At 41.3% G+C, this 17,932-nt stretch overlaps 1 long non-coding RNA gene across 1 annotated transcript in view; it reads right to left on the bottom strand.

Annotated features, from left to right (window-relative positions):
* LOC308073068 overlaps nucleotides 1-17,932 on the bottom strand; it is a 126,335-nt gene that overhangs the window by 14,245 nt on the left and 94,158 nt on the right. Inside the window, exon 5 of the long non-coding RNA XR_013931893.1 lies at nucleotides 1-17,932. This exon is cut by the window's left edge and continues 14,245 nt beyond it. This is a non-coding gene — a long non-coding RNA (uncharacterized lncRNA).

Below are 17,932 nucleotides of genomic sequence, written 5' to 3'. Positions count from 1 at the left end.
TCACAATGTCACTGATGTTTAAAATAAGTTAGGGCTATTATCGCAATATATAAACAGAGTCTGTGATAGACTATCACGGGTATACTATCTCTTTATAGCATTTTACATTGTGTTTTCCTCTCTATATTAAAATGTACATATCACCATCAATTCACGATGAACAAACTTTTTTTAGGACGTAGTATCATTGCAACTCTCAGAAAGAGTTATTTACCACCATCTGATAAAACCACCATTCATTCATAGTCTCTTGGCAGTAGCTTTTACTCTTTTTTTTTCACTCTTTCCTCTTGAGTCACTCTTCACAGGTAATAACACAGGCCTGGATAGGACCTCCCCAGCCTTTGAATCATTAGTAGTGCCAGACCCCCCTTAACATCTGTCTACCCTGTCCTGGAAACCCTCTGATGAAGTCTGCATCGTTACTCAATTCCCCTTGTGGTTAGAAAGCTTTGCTCCCAGTCATCCTAATGCATCTTGGCTGAAAATTAAATTGGTTTCTTTTGAATTCCCTCAAGTGGAGAGAGAACAATAAGCACCAGCCTTTGCGTAACTTTCTCATATTGGAAAGACTATCACGATGATTTCTCTGTAGGTTTATCAGTTCCCACAACTTTTCTTCATAGATCATGTTCTATAAATCTCAGATTTTCCTGTCACACTCCACTCAATTGAATATGCTTTCTTGATATGTAAAATATGCTGCCCAATGCAATTCGTTAGCTATGCACTCGCTGCTGGAATTGTTTTTTCCTAATTTTTCACAAGGACATTATGTGAGACAAAACCAAAAGCTGAAATCAGGATAATTCAGCAACATCTTCGCCCTTTCCCCAGGCTAGTTATTCTTTCAGAGAAAGAAATCAGATGGATTTGCTGGGAACAAATCACTTCAATCTTATGCTATCTTTTACAACCCTCTTATCATCTGAACAGTTAGATTATTTTTTTTAAGATTTGTTCCAGTGTATTTCCAGGAATAGCTATTGGGCTCCTGGCTTATGAATTCCTGACCCCTTCTTTTTCTCTTTTTAAAAAGGTAGGTACAACGTTTACACTACTTCCAAACTCTGGGGCTTCCCTCATCCCCTGAAATTCTCAGAATATCATTTAGCATTTGCCGAACAGAAATCCATGCTGCTATTTAATATCGAATAGATTGATGGACCCATTCCAAGACCTTTCTAGAGAACTAAACAGCTAAAAATTCAATTTGAAGACAAGGAGCAGCCCAACTTCCAACTCCAAGCAAATCCATAGGTGAAGTTTCCCATTATAGGCAAGGTAGTGCTCCACATACCTGGCCATATACATCTCTGCTTCCTGGCTCTGCGCATCCAAGTAAATAATGAGCAAATTCATGAAGTTAGATTGTCAGAAAAATAAGTACTGGGGGGAAAGAGTTTTCTACAGATACCAGAGTGTGCAGCTTGAAGGGACTGGAAAGTCAGTGATACTGGAGGATGGAGAAGCAGAGCCACTCCTTCCAGCACCTGCTGGTTTTCCTATGAAGTGATACCTCACCAAAGAAGTGCAAGGAACACACTACCAAATCCTGGTTTACTAGCAACAAAAAGGAAGAATTCCAACCTAAGGAATACCAGCAGAGTCCAGATCTCCAAAAGCTTTGACTTTTTGTTTTCGGCTCATTACTGCAGTGATCCCAGTTGCTTTCTTCTATCCAACAGGTCTCTTCCAATGGTTTCCCAGCCTGGCTGCTCCTAGAGTGCACGGCATATCATCCATACTATCATTTGATTATTGCAAGTATGTATCATTTATAAAGAACTTCATAAACACTCAAAGACTGTATGTACGGCAGCTCTTCAGAGTCCTCAAAGTTTTCAGCAGGCCGGTCCAAGCAACCCCTTCCAAGCAACAGCCCGCTCCTGAGGTGGGGTACAGCGGCTGGGGGCAAAGCAATGCCCAAGCCACTTTCTGAGCTGCAGGGACTCCCCCTTCCCCGCACTCCCCCCACGGGGCCACCCCACCGGCAGTCCCCCACGGCACCACTGTAAAGGATGCTAAGGAGACACCTTGGTCACCACAGCTGTCCCTCCATCGGCAGCCCGAGGAAGAGGAGGGAGTACTGAGAACCAGAGTCAGGGATGTGGTCCCAGCCTCCCACTGCTTCTCCTCCGCGTTCCTAGCAATGGGCTAGAGATGTCACCGCAGTTACTCCTGCGCTTAAGGCTATGCGTGAGAGTAAAGTGGCTGCAGGGTGGGCTTCGGGTTTGCTTCAAGGCCACTTGAAACATTGAGCAAGCATTAAATGCTTTTAGTAAAGAGCAGACAGAAACTGCTGTCTTTGTGTGCTGCCCCATCCGAATATTTTTAACACACCATGGGAAAAAGAAGGCTTTATGAAGAGCTGATTCATGTGTTATGTCCCTTGTGCACTAAATACTATGTTATCTTCTGAAATTATAGAAAGGAGGAGGATATTTTTAGTAATTGTTGGCTACTCAAGCCACTGAAAGAAAGTATGTTTCTCTGGGTACAACTAATTCTGTTTGTGGTTCCAGAGACCGCTGCCAATATCTCAATAATATATACATTACGAACTGCTACAGCTGGCAAGGTGTATCTGTGTTGTCTATTCCAGGGAAGGATTTTGCTGCCTATTCAAAATGAATAGATTCAGAAGTGGAATCCAGCATGGAAAATGAAGGAAGGTCAGGGGAAGGGTAATATTTATGGAAGATTGAGCATTTCAGTGTGCTACTGACTTCAGGGTCTGCACTCCCTAAAAATACCAGGGTTTGTGCACCGGAGTGCTTAGCAGACAGAGTACAACTAAAGCATTTGTTTGAACCTTCAGAAACAAGACAGTTGCTTAGTATTCAAAAAAGAAAAGAAAGAGAACTTTTGCATTTTATACCACTCCAGAGCAGAAACACTTTACCCAAACACGCAACCCAACGAGGGCTTTTCAATTGACAAGAGCGAAGCTCTCTGAAATACACCTTGGTTTTGGCAGCTAGTTAGTACCTCACCCCTTCTTCCCACTTCCAGCAGAAAGCTGCAACATTCTAAAGCATTTGTGTGTCGGGGGACTGGATGGTACAAGCACGCAGAGGGTTGTAAGGTAGGTCTGAAGGTTTGTGAGAGATGTGGGGGAGGGTACTTGATACTGTTCAAGAATTGCCAGCTGTAATTAAGATGCAAATAAACAATGAGAATTAACACTCCATGGCTGAATATTTTTTTTTTTTTTTTAAATATATGAGAGCCAGTGAGCTGCAGGATGTGGGAGAACTATTCACTGCAAACAGCTGCCTAGTTCAAATGCATAAATCCAACAGGACTATAAAAAACTCTTATCCTCACATGACCAACCATTCATTGATCTAATGCTTGTGGCGTGAGCACATCCCACCTGCAAGACAACACTATCTTTCCATGTTGGTAGTCAAATACATATGGTCAAAGACTGAATGGACATGAATGCTATACAACAGAACCTCTCTTCTACCCCTACAGAGCCATTTTGATAGAAAAAAGGATGAAAATATAAAATGCTGTAAATAAAGAAATATGGAAAATTGTCTTCACTGGCAACCAGAAGAAAATAATTTTCAGAGCTTCCAATTTTCTGTCTTTAAGCATTAAACTCAGGGGTGGGAGGGCATGGGGGAAGAGTCACAACAAAGCAGAAACAGTAACTCTAAAAATACCCGTGCAGAATGCAGCAAGGAAACCCATGCGTTGGGCAGCAGCAGGAATGCATTGAAGCGCTTTGCTCCTTCACAGCACAGTGCTTCGGGTCCTCGATGCAAAACACATGAGCACTGATGCACTACCTCCCTGTTCCACCATGCCCTTCAGAAGGCTGAGGACTCCCACAGGAACATTTTCAGCATCACAATGACATAAACAAATGAAAAGTATTTAAGTATTTTCTCAACGGCTCGTCCAAAGAGTTCCTATCAATATCGGTGAATTACACGTGGACTATACTCTGTATTTCCTAATATCAAGTAAGAATTTACTTTTTTCTCTGCTAATTAAATGACCAAATTTGTGTTCGCTTCAGTTGGAACACATTGGACCTCTGACTCCTCAGACTTATTTTCATGTGCCTGTGAGCAAAATTCCAGTTATATATCTATATTCACTCCACAACTACTCTTTCCATATCAGACATAACTTTGCTCACATCAACAAACCTCCCTGAGCAAGAAGCGAGCGCTGCTCCAAGGTTCAAGGACACACAAGCAGGTCCTGCTCCCTGCTCTGTTTCTATCCACATGTTGTTTTCCTGCAGTATATAAAGTGACTTGCAGGAAGCTTCCAGCAGTGGAAAGTTGTAACTCATCTGAAAAGAATCTGTGCTTTAAGGAACAGGCGCTGTTCCTTCATACTGGATTTTAAATAATATATCGCATAATGCAATTATTTTATGTCTTCTGGTCATTGTATGGTCTGGTGAAATCATAGTCAGTTTTTTAATATTGGCAATGTAAGGATCCTACGGAATTACAGGCGACATAGAACTGTAGTATTCTCTCTGCATAATCTATCTTCTCATCAGAACAAGCAGTTTGTAAAAATTATGATCCATTCTCCATTTCACACATACACACATAAAAATAAATAAATAAAACGCAATAAATGTGCTTTGGGATGGTCGCTTACCCAAAACATACCAGACAATTACATGGTATGTTGTTTTAATTAGAAACTCTCTCTCTCTCTCAACAGGTCCTGTTTGAAATGTGTGATGCTCCCCTCTACTCCATGACTGAAGTTAAGTTGTATTACAATCACATCTCCAGTCAAAGAACATTGCCATTTTTTCCTAGATCAGACACCTGCTATCAATTTGAATGGTATCTGATTGAATATTTGTGCAGGAAGGACAAGAATCAATTATTCATGAGTACTAAACAATAGACTGTATAAACACAGTTCATGAACCTGAATCCTTTACAACCTAGCTTATCTTCGATACATTTATAAGGGCAGTCACATCTCTTAAACAACTGACATATTTATGGCACCAAAAAGGAGGGGTGGGGGGGTGGGGGCGGATAAAAGAGGAAACAAATGTTTTTGTTAAAGAAAATGTGAAATGTTTTGGATCAGGTGGAGTTTCTTTTATTTTGCTTATAAAAGTGGTAATATTTAACTGTTTAACCAAATTTAACAAGACGTCTCATGTGACCAGCCGTTTCCCTGAAACTCCCAGCTCAGATTCCGCTGAACCAGGCCATTTGGGTAATTCGAAAATATATGCAACTTTTGGATCCTTACCCAGGAGCCTTGTGTGAGTTTTGGACTCCTACCTGTTCTTGGCAATTTAATGGAACAAAACATTGACAGGAGGTTCTCTTGTCATTTGGGCTTCTCCATTGCAGGAACCTGCCTTCTTTCCCTGGCAGCCTCTTTTCTTTTAGGTTTCCCGTACAATTCAATTAAGGTCCGCTAGCTCTGCAGTGCTGATCTGGTTGAATGCATGCCAGCAGAAATCCTGCACCTTGTCTCATCTGAGCTTCCTAATACAAACGTGGCTGATGTCAGAAGGCAAAAGCCTGTTCCACAGTTTCAGGGAAAACGTAATCCTGACATCACGGTGGAACAATACAAAAGAGACCAGTAAATAATGTATTCTGTTAAAAACCTTCCTCCCTCCAAACAGGGCTGTTAATGTTGCTGTCATGTTTAATACACTTTTATGTAGACTCCTTTTATTTTCTTATGGCAATGGTTTAAATTTCAATACAAATATTTAAAGCATGTGACATTCTGAAATTACAGTATCCATATTTAAAGTCCCAAGACTACAGCTTCTAGTGGTGAGTGCTTGAACTATTGTGAAATACAATTTGATTTAAAATCAATCCTCCAATTGACTTTAAAAAGGCACCTAGTGCTGTTTATTTGGTTTTATGGAAAATAATACAGGCAATTAATTTCTTTCATACCTTAAGTGTCTGAGTTATGAAAGTCTATAATGTAACATGGCACGCTTGATGAATAACATCTGAGATGATTTAGTTTAGAGCAAGTGATTGGCAGTTAGCAATTTTGATAAAAACTTGTCGCATGATATGCAAGGGACAACTCTGCTGTACAGCCGATTCAGTGAAAACAAACTCAGAATGAAAAAAAATTTATCATGTTACATTTTATGCTGGGGAATCAGAGAGGAGGAGGAGGACGTAATTCTTTCCTAGATCTAGTAGCTGCTGCTTTAAGAAAAGAAATGACAAGGTTATGGGTTCTCCCTCTGCCATGCATCTCCTTCATAAATTTTAGCATTAAATTATAAATAAAACATATGAGGACTGAGCTCAATGAGAAATATGTCTGGACTTTGGCACTGTATAGGTCTGCACAAATCCATACAAGCTGCTTAACATTGATTTTCTTTGGCGTCTTTTGCAGCCCTATGCGGGCTTCACAATGCAGAAGGCAGACATGCCTTTTATTGTAACAGGCCCTTTGCCATTAATTACAGACATGCCTTTTGCTAATGACTGGGCACAACTGGCTTGTTGATCCCCTCGTTGGATCACCAGAGGATGGAATCAACAGCCCAGACCAGGACTGTCGACTATCTGCTGTTCCTGGCCCCCACCTTCTCCCCATCCTCTCTGCTCCCTTTGCCAACGACCGCGGTGGGCTGCACTCCCCTTGCTCAGCCCTCCTTCTGGACCAGTTTCTCCACACATCTCCACTCACTTTCAAGCAGAGGTCAGTGGGGAAAGCAATAGGAAAGACTCATCTTTCACACATCTAGAAGTGAAAAACTCCGCGGCAAAGCCACTATTATCCTCTTGCTCAACACGGAGAGCTAACCAAACCTCCTGAGTCTGCAAAACTGAGTGGAAAATTAGAAAAAAAAACACAAAACAAAACAAATTTTGCCTGTGGTATTTTCACATCTTCACTCTGGCCCTGGCTAGAAAAGTAAATGGTCTTGGTGGTTAGTGCACGGGGCCAGGAGTGAGGAGCCCTGGGCTCTATTCATACCTCTGCCACTGACTCACTGCAGCAAACTGTTTGGACAAAATTCTTGAAAAGCATTCACTAATTTTGGGAGCCAATTTTTTTTTTATTTTTTATTTTTTTTTTTTTTTTTTGCGTAAACAAGTAGACATGTAGGCGCAGAGCACCTACCGCTTTTCATAAAGCCAGAGGGAGATTCTGGCACACACCGCACCACTGTCAACCATCCAGACCATGATCTGGACCTTCATTTAGGAAGACACAAAGCAGTCTTCCATCTGAGTCAGAAAGCTGAGAGCTCCTCCTGTGCCCAAGAGAGATTATTCCAGAGACGCAGGACTCGGCAGGACATAGGACATGACACCTAAAATTACTGGACACACGAGCTTGAGCACTCCCTGTTTCTCCCACCTGCTAAATGGGCATCGTACATGTCCTTTGACCTCTTATTATGGTGTGTCAGAAAACCTGGCAGTTCCTCAGGATGAGATCTGTTTCCGAATAGCAAAAAATTACTATAACATTTTGATGAGCCTTAGAAGAAGATCTGGTTCAGGTCTGTGCACCTTGCAATAGACAAATATTTGTTTGAGGATAATTTTATTTTTTCCAGATTAATTTATCCTGAGTAATATTCCCCTGTGTATAATGGATTTGTGGAATTGCTTTTCCTAATAAACCTTTCATATCAACTGCATCCCACTGGTTAGATTTTGCCACTTTAGCAAGAGCTACTGAAACATGTATCTGATTAGGAAAAGACCATATTCATGTTAATTTAGTTTTATTTATTTTTGCTTAACTTTCACATATTTCCTGGAAGATCTATCAATAATAGCCAGTCCTCATGATTGGTTCATCCAGATAATGTCTGTTGAGCATGTAAAACAAATTGGGCAAGACCCTGCCCTAAGAGCAGGAGGTAGAGCTCTCATAAAAATCAATTCTCTCTCAGATATAAAAGGTCACTGATAATTATGCGCATGTATTTAAGAATGAAATTTGCCTCATTGAGTGATATTACCTCTTCACTTGCAATAACACAGGAAACAGTAAAAAGACAGAATTGACTGAGACACCCTCACTGTTGTCCTACCAGGTGAATGTCGTGTTTCGGTCCACAATTCCCTTTCTGCCGAATTGCCTGCATTCAGCATTTCAAAACCTGATGCATTTTCTTTGCCCAGGGATGATTATATATGGCCTGGTTTTCCCCTCAACTGACTATATAATTATTGTGCTCCTAGAGAATTGTGCCCCAGATTTATCCAAATCATGTGAGAATTCAGTAGTTAATCAAAGAAAAACAGGGTGTTTCAATATTAAGGTCTAGATGTGAAGTCCTGAACCTCTCACTGAAGTGCAGAGAAAGATTTCAAATTCAGGGGCTCTGCCTGGTCTGCTACGGTGCTAACAGATCCTGTATTGTCATGTTGCTGGTCCCAACTGGAAAGCCCTCATCTCTAGGGGACAAAGGTATTTCACCTCCTCTACTTCTTTCCACCCTCTGAGAAAATCATTAAGAAGAAAAAAATTTAAAGAGCCAAATAGATGTTATTGCTCCACCAGCAGAACACAATCAATAACGTTGTTACAGTTTACTGTTTGAGAGAAATATGTTTAGAGAAGAAAAGGAATGAGAAAATCAAATCAACCATGTCTTAAAATGCATGGTGAACATGTCCCCGGCCTTATGTCTTTTATGGAAATTGTGCTTATACAACAGATAACTCAGCAATGCAGTCAATAGCTGGCAAACTTGATACTTCCAAAGGCACCAAGGGGGAATGTCAACCAACACTGATGAGCAGCTTTGAACCCTTGGCCTTTCAGATGCAGGCTGACAAGTTAACAGGCTTTCCTTCCTCGGCAGGAAAGAAGACTTTTCATAGCCTCTATTCCTACAAATAAAATGCAATCCAAAAGTGCTGGGCACATGCCACATTTCTTAAAAGGGTAAGATTACCAGCCCCTCTTGATACACTGCGGGATGCCGGTGTATGTTTGTACTCAGTGTGGTTTTTCAAGCAAAAAAAGAGGGAACAAAAAAGTCCACAGAATCTTATACAGGGGAAACTACATCCATTTGGCAGGGAAGCAAAATGGAGTCTACTTGAGTTAATTTCTCCTCGTTTATTTATCTTTAGCTCTGCAATAATGGTCCAGCAGCTTCCATTCCACTGAAATGGCTCGGCATTACCTCTTGAAATTAAAACGCTGCTGGATAACAACTCAGAGTGCTTTTCACACGTGGCTCTGAGGAGGGGAATCCCTTCATTTATTAATCAGCAAGCAGAGGCAAACCAAAAAGGATTCTGTCAGGCTGCATGGTCGAAGAGATTAAAGCGAATCTACTGGTTAGTCTGGTGTGTTAATCAGGGGGAAGTTATGTGTTTACTCCTTCGGTCTGACAAACCCTATGGCAATGTCACCACAGTGAAACACACCAGCAGAAACAGGATCTCAGGTCAGCAGGCCCATAAGGACCATGTCTGTGCCACATGGCTACACTCATCTTCAGCCTGCTCGCAGAACCCTCCATCTGTAAACCAGAACAACCATCTCAAAGATCCTACAGAAACACCACTTTGTATTCTGGCTTCCAGACTTCTTTGTATACGTTTAACTACTTTGAGAAACGGTCATTACTCACTGCTTGAAAAGGAGAGGGATGACCTAAAAACCATCTAGGTAAGCTTAAGAAAAGGGATAATGCTCTCAACCCTCTCAGGCACAGATTCTACAGCTCCGATTTCCCTCTTTTTCTTAGGTCATCCTATGTTTCCATGTGGTTGGAAATCATCCCACCCGCCTTTTATATCCTATCCTATAAACATCTATTTGATTTTTAAATCTGATTTCAAGGTTTTGGTGATTTTGTTGTTGTTGTTCATAAGTACTATGTTTCCATCATGTTGTAAAAACTGTAAGTAGTGTCGATTTTTGGAAGTAAGAAAAGCTAAAGTGTAGGCTATGTAATTTTGAGAAGCGGACTTCAGTCAGGCCTGGTATGGGATCCCGCAGAATGTTCTTTAGCAACTCTGTTGTTTGTATTGAGATATCGGGTAAGGTCTTTTGGAAAGCATACCGTGTATGTCTTTAAGTTCCAACGAAAATGTCACCTATCCTGCCCTCAGTACAACAGCCTTACTGAGACAAATAGTTCAGGGGGGAAAAAAAATCCTCCACTGTTAAATCATACTAACCAAACACACTGCTGGGCCAAATTCTCTACCCTCCACTCCAGCGAGATGCTGTTTGTTCAGTAGTGAGTCTGATTATTTGACAAAATTTAGGAGGTTAAAATTAAGACAACATAACTGTGGTCTTCTAAAAAATTATTCTGTTCTTATTTTCTTGTCTCTCTTTTTCTTGGCACCAGGGGACTTTGGGTCAGAGCTAAACAGCTTATGAACTCATTTCCTAAAATTTTCAGTCTCCCAAAAGCTTGCTTTCCTTGGATTATTTTTAATTCAGTCAATTTGTAACACATATTCAGCCTGTATCCTTCACAATATTTTATGATAAATCCCATTCAATTTCACATGTACGGTTGCAAGCTTTATTGCTTAACAAACATTTCATCTACTCTCCCATAATTTATATCTGAATGGGTTTATTATAGACATAGCATTTCATTCATTGTGCAGTTAATTCTGTAACATGCTGCCTGCTTTCTGTATGGCCGCTCTACCATTATGTGCTTTCAGTACAATTGAATTTTTCCTTGGGAGCTTTATAAAATGGTTTATGAATATGTAATACAAATTGTATTAACAAGGCAAATGTACTTTTTATTCTTTTTGTGAGCATTTCCAGTCAATGACTAGTAAGAGAACAAGCACGGTAGCACATCTCCCTCAGTTCTTATTCACTAGGGCTACCCAGGCAATATTATTTTTAAAAGGCTCATCACCTGAAAAACAAAGGTATTTTAAAATCATGGGTGATGCTGCAGTCAGTTCCATGGAAGAGAACACAAAAAAGCTTTGCAACATGACTTCTCTCTTCGTAGGGACTTTTCACCTTCTGTGCAGGTAAAAGGATATCTTGCAGATACTGTTTTGAAAAGGCACAACCTTTTATCACATCTATTTCAGGCAATCTATTGCTTTGATTACCATTAGGTATTTGTTTTGCGTTAACACCCAGAAACACCAGTCTTGTTGCATTACATGCCTACATGCATATTAAAACCCAGGAGTAACCCTTGCCCTAGAGCTGTGATTGACCATGCACATCTAGCGAGACAAGAAGTGGATATGATCAAAGAATGGGAGTAAGGATAGGGTTAGAAAGGCTTACAACAATGTGACGTATTCCATGTGTTCGCCAGCTGCTGGACGTGATGATCTGAAAGGTCTTTTCCAATCTAAATGACTCTATGGTTCTATGCAAGGGGTGATGATGTTAAACGGTCACACAAAGTTTTGAGGGAGCTCCTGGGACGACCATCAATATGTTGATATACTTGAAAACTGAGAAGTAATGTGTTTCTTTACCTAAACCAGTTTGCTTCCATTTGATAGAAAGCAATGTGAACACTTAGGAATGAAGGTAGGCCCCTGGCTTCTGAGAACACAGACCGCTCCCACACAAAGGGAGGTAGAAGCTGATTTCACATAACGACCTTGAAGTTCACCACAACGCCCTTGCCAAACCCCACAGGGGGATTTGCTGATGCACTTTACCTGCTAAGGCGCTTTCTAAATCTTCAGGTCTGTCTCTGACTTGAGAACATAACTCCCATTAAAACCTCCATCCTTCTATTGACCATCTTGGCCAGCACACTTTCTAGAACAAAACTGCATCCATTGCGCTGGCTGCTGACTAATGGCTGCCCATGTGTTCTTACGTGCAGCGCAGGGGATTCATTCCTCAGTGACATGACAGGAAGGCTCAAGCCTTCAGTTGGAAATAATGTGGTATTGACAGAAAAAGCAGGAAATGGAAAAAGTCTGAATATATTTCTGCTCAGCTGTACAGATTACAAGAAGGGACAGCGCAAAAAAATGCCGCTGGAATTCAGATCCTTATGAAGTCTGCCCACAGGCTCAGTAATGTCTATACTAGCTATACTGGGAGGCAAGCAATATTTAGCAGGGTTGCTTTCCTCCCAGTACTAGATACAATAGAAATACAGTAAGGTAGATTATAGAGTAGGGTTTGGCCAGCTTCTGCTCTCAGATGCCTCGACATACACATGGAAGAAAATCCCCTGGTGTCATTCTAGATCTCTGGAGTTAGCCTGGATTTGCAGGGAAATCATCATGAATGAAGTATATGAAGTAAAAATGCAAGAATGGACTCTCACTTTTCATGACACTTCTGGGCTTGTAGAAGGATTCCTATCTTAGGAAAGAGCCCCACTTCTTAAGAAGGTGTCTTGTTATCTGCCTTGCATATGCAAAGTGGGGTTCACTAATGAAACACTCAAGCAGAGCATCTTGTGCTTTTCTAGATTAGATTCATGGAAGGACTCAGAATTAGCAGCATGGATCACTGAGCCATACCCACTCCTTATTAAATTCCTCCAATGACAATTTTACTGGTGTTTTATATTAGTGTTAACAAAGGACCTGAATAAGATGTAAGTAAGAGATGTTATATTTTAAATAAAAGTCCAGGTAATGTGCCACTGGGGACCTTCGGATCAAATGAGCTTTTATATTTTTATGTAGAATGTAATCACTTTTTTCATTATTGTGGTTGCTACATTACTGTTATTAAAGAGTTTATTACCCTGTGGGGGATACTGCTCATTGGAATTACATGCTTGCATACCAAAAGAGACAGTGTAGCTTCAATCCTTAATTCATGATACAGCCACAGGACAACAGACCATTAGTACACTGGGACTGGTGTGACATGCGGGGTACCCAGTATAAGCCTGCTGGTACCATGGGAAGTCAGAGCTAGATGCAATGGAAATGGGAAAGTCATTGTTATATGGTCATCTGGTTTGCAGAACTTTATTACATGCTGAGTTTCTAGCAGGCTTTTAGGGAAACTGGCCAAAGTACAACATGTAAGGAGAGGGCAAATTGGCTAAAAAAGGCAAGATATTGCAAGAAATGGAAAATTACCTAACAGGCCACTTATCCCTATTCAAACTTTGGAAAATCTTAGAACTTCTTCCTAGACTGTTATATAGCTATCATTTATTGTCAAATTCACCTTTAGCCCTCTCAGCCTTGGCAGCATTATGCTTTTGTGAGAAATATTTTTTAAGAGTAGATGATTTATCAGAAGCCCCACTCAAGCCCCAGTTTGGAAGGGAAGGGGTCAGTACCCTCTTCCCACTGGTCTGTATTTCAGCAAGCGCTGCGGTGAGCACTGCAGAGAAGGGTGCCAGCTCCTGGTACAATCCTGCTGGCTCCTCGCACATTAAATACCTCTTCTTCTGCCTCAGCCCCAGCCTGCGCTCACGAGGACTGTCATTTGGAAGGGAGGTTTATTGCACTAAGTTTGACTTTCTATGCCTCCGTAGTTGCCCAGGCTAATCATATACTCTAAATGTATACATCCAAGAAAGCAAACATGTTTACTGAAGTTTCCTCCTTGGGACTCTGGTGATGTTAAAGCATGGGTGGGGTTATTCTTTGGCATTGTGCTTGTTTTCAAGGGGGAAGATACCTATGTGATGTGTTAACGCTGGAATGCATACATCTAAAGACAAATCTATTAATACCACTGCCTGTTGCTTCACTGAGATAAGAAATGGATCTCTGTGAGGAAGGTGAGCAGGACTGTATTATCACAGCATCTTAAGAAATGCAAGCAATCTTTTTATATTACCCTAGAAGATTATAGAAAGTGTCAGAATAAATAGGTCTGTCTCCTTCCTCTCAAAACTAGAAACATCACTTTGCTTAATTTTCCGTGATAAACTGTCAAATAAACACTATCCTGAATATAGGAGGAAATGACTCATCAATTCCATATAGAGTAGCTCCTTCTGTTTCCAAGGCACGGTGGAAGCAGTGGTTCTGAGCATACAAAACCCATGCATATCGGTACAACATGGGAAAACCAGATAACCTAGAACATACATACTCATGTGGGTATTACCCATGGTATCTGCTATTATAATTTATCAAATCTGTCTTTCAAAAAGTTGATATTAGATTGCATGTCCAAAATAAATGATACCCAGGCTGGGATCACCGTCACCACGACGACTTTTGTGACAGAGGAGCAGGGGTTAAATTGCTGTTTGCCCTTTCCAGCAAACACATCCAAGACCTGCAGAGCTGCCACAGCTCTCAGTGTAGGGATGACAGCTTGGGTGGGGGGACCCAAGCAGTACAAAGGTGCTTGTTCCTAACAGACGTTACACTGTAGATCCTAATACTGCAGCATCTCACTGAACACCAGGTGAGAGTCCTGATAATCTTGCCCTGAGAGGTGCCCACCCTCCTCTGCTGTCAATTACTGAGCACCTTCCACTCCACCAGTTATTATTCAACACTTTTGCAGATATTCTGGACTATACAGAATGCTAGGTCAGACATCAGCATCAAGGCAAGAGCTTTTGCAGGAGAGAAGGGCTGCCTGGTGCCCTGGGAATGGCCACACCAGCATGAACTAAGGCATTTTCCAGGAAACTGGAGCACCATCAGCAGCAATATAAAATCAGCTGCTGCTGTGCCTTAACCACACATCCTATTTCGCCCCTAAGGCAAGGCCAGGCGAGAAGCAAGCATTTCCTAACTCTCCTGAGTTAAGGAGATTTACACTCACCCTTACTGCACGTGCACAAAATGCACTCAGCCCTTACACAGCCCCACAAGTGGGAGGCACTCCCCTGTCCTTGTATACCCATTCACACATCACACATCATGTAGCTCATAAACCATGTCACACATTAATGAGATCCAAATAATGCAGATATACAAAGTAGTAACATCTGTAGTTAGACTATTTAGCTTTCTAAGTCACTAAGTCACAAGGATTAACAGTCCCCATGGTTCTAGAAATACACTAATCATGCGCAAGGATCACAGAAAAATTGTTGCCATCTTGCACTGCCTGGCTGGCCAAGTGATTTTAATCTTCTTTTGGGATAGATACGAGATCTTACAGACCACTGGTCTGTTGCCTTATAAAATGAAAGAATTCTAAAGCCCCTGTACTATCTCCGTCCCCCCATTATGTCCTTTTTGTGTAAGAAGCAGGAAAATTATGTTTTAATGTGAAAAAATTAGCATTAAAAAGAAAAAGCAAAAAGCTATCTCGAGACCAAGGAAAAACTCTGGGACAAAGCTTTGGTTTTCATTTTAATGACTGTTCTACAACCTTGTTTAACAAAATCCTATGAGTAGGAGATAACCTACAAATCCAAGCATATCTGCAAATGCAGTGTTGGAAATAGATTACAAAACCATTTTCAACCCACTTTTAATAGAAAAAGGAAAGCCCCAAATCCTGGATGAGCAGGATGTGGGTTTTCTTCTTTTTTTTTTTTTTTTTCCCTGCATATTCTAAAAGTTTATTATAAATTTGATTATTAAACAGCACCTTTTTAAACCCTTATTATCGTACTGTATTTCCAGTACACACATGTATGTGTACTGCAATTTAATAGGTATATTAATTTATTACCTTTTTTTTTTTTTTTTTAAGGAACAACCAGAAATGATAGGATTCTTTTCACTGACTCCCACAGGCTTCCATAGATCACCCAAGAGAGCGCCACAGAAGAGCAGCATTTCAATAATCTGCACTTTGAGTAATGGTTTGAACATAAAAGATTACTGTGCTGAAGGCAGCCAGTGGACGTATTTCATACTATCACGGTAACTTTCTTTCTTATCACTTTATTTCGCGATATCATCTCCCTTGAAAAAAATAAGACTGTGTGATATTCCTGTCTCCCGGTGTTGAGACGAGCATAACGATTCTATCTGGTTTAATACATGATGGTACTCTCACATCAGTTTTCCATGAAAATGTAGAAAATCCAAGGGAAGAATTTCAAGCAAACAAACCTACACACAATGTTTGCTCTGTGTATGTTTGGCTTTCTCCTTTTCTGCAGGCTTTTCATTACTGCCAGAGAGTGCTGGCCTAACCCTTTCTATAGAAAGAATAATCGTAAATCTGCATGAAGTTCATGATGATTAGTTTCTCTTGGAGTTGGGCCAAAGAGTAAGCCTTTCTCCAATACAGACTTCACATGCAGGCTCAGTCAAGAATTCATTTATTAATCCTTTCGATCAAGCCTGGATTAAGCCATCCAGGGGCCCTAGTGACATCAAGGAACTCTGTGTCTTGAGATACACGTCCCCACTGAAAGGTCTGCAAAACAGCAAGCAGAGGTTACCCCTGACCATAGCCTATGCTGTATATTTAGGGAATTCTGGAGTCTTCCTAGGGCACCTGGATCGGGACAGCTGCGTACAGGCGTCCCCTGTCCCTTTGTGAGCACTGCCAGGCTGTGCTCCGTTTTAGGCCAGCACATACCACCCAAGTGTGCTACGGGCCAAAGGTACAGGGATATTTGAAAGGTATAAAGTGTGGAAAGGACAGCGTGATTGAAGATGAGAAGATCAAGTCTAAGAAATCCAGTAGCCAGCCTAAGAGTTTCTTTACTCCTACCCTCTTATTCTAAAACACAGCCACAAAAGGATTTTAGCAGCCACTCAACGTGTCAAAACCTACAGATTTATTTACCCATGCATAGCATTATTTTTGTATCAAAGGCAATCGTACTTTGATTCAACTACTACTTTCTATAAGCTGTATTAAAACTCTGTCACTCCATTCCCTAAGAGTTCAGCTGAAAATCAGTTTCTTTGGCTTTTAGCCCCTATGAGTTTTCTAGTTTAAATTCTTTGACTTTTTCTTTAAAATTCAGATTTAGAGGTTGATATTGTACTTCAGAAGCAAGACTGAGCTAAAAAACTAATTTCCACCTTCTTCTATCTAGTTGGCTGTTTCATTTCCAGAGAATTAGCAAGATTTTCCTGTTGCAAAACTCCCACCTGCCTTGCCTGCTAGGTTAGTGTCTCCTCTCCAATGCAGCTGAGTTCAGAAGCATCCCTCTCCCCCTTCAAAACGCATCCCTCTCCCCCTTCCCAACGCATCCCTCTCTCCATCCAGGTAAGATTTGTTGCAAACATTTCACAGAGCCCTAACGCTGTGTGAACTCTTGCAGAATTATTGTTGTTCCAGGAGTGTCCGGGGGGATTTTCAGAGTTGCTGTGAGATAGTGATATCCCTTGTGGAGGACTAATAGACTGTCACTGTTTCCACTGGGAACAATGAAGGTCAGACGTGCCAGCTAACCTGTGTTAACACGGAACTTCCTCGCTCTGCTCGGGAACAGCACTGAAAATAACACCGTGCCTAGGTACCCCTCCTCGCCGTTTCACTGAGATCACATCGGATCAGTCCTAAGAACGCCGTCTTTTTTGCTTCAGCCCCGTCCCTGGCAAATCAACTCAATAGCCCCATAGGGTCTGCTGCTCTGGTCGCTCTGTCAGAAAGTGTCAAACGACAGAAAGGGAAAAGCAGGGCAGAAGGAAAAGTTGCCTGCTCAAAGTGCCTGCCCTAGCAGCTCAGCCCTGAGCCCTTCTCATCCTGCAGCATGCCCCTACTACTTGCTGTTTGAGCACTTGCTTTTATAACCTTACTAACTAACCCGTGTTAGCTGATTTTAACTCCCTGTTTGCCAAGTCCTCTGAACACTGTGCCTTTTTTTTTTTTTTTTTTTTTTTTTAACCAACCCATCCCCCCATTTTGGTTTTGAGGTTTGTTTTGGGTTTCTATTATTTTTTAATATTTTTTTTTTTTTACCTTTCAAGTCACCTGGAGTTCTTCCAGAAGAAACAGACTGTGCATGTTCACAACATGGCAAAGGCCGGCGGCTGAATTCTGTATTTCAAAAGTGGGACTGTGCTGGGTCCTGCAGAACAGCAGCGGACTGAGAGGACACTCACCCGGGAGTCACTGCCACCCTTCCTCGTCTAATACT

This window comes from Falco punctatus (genome assembly GCF_963210335.1).
Source record: "Falco punctatus genome assembly, chromosome: 14".
Lineage (NCBI taxonomy): Eukaryota > Metazoa > Chordata > Aves > Falconiformes > Falconidae > Falco > Falco punctatus.
Note: the sequence above shows the minus strand (reverse complement) of the source record. Positions and strands in the feature narration are given on the sequence as shown.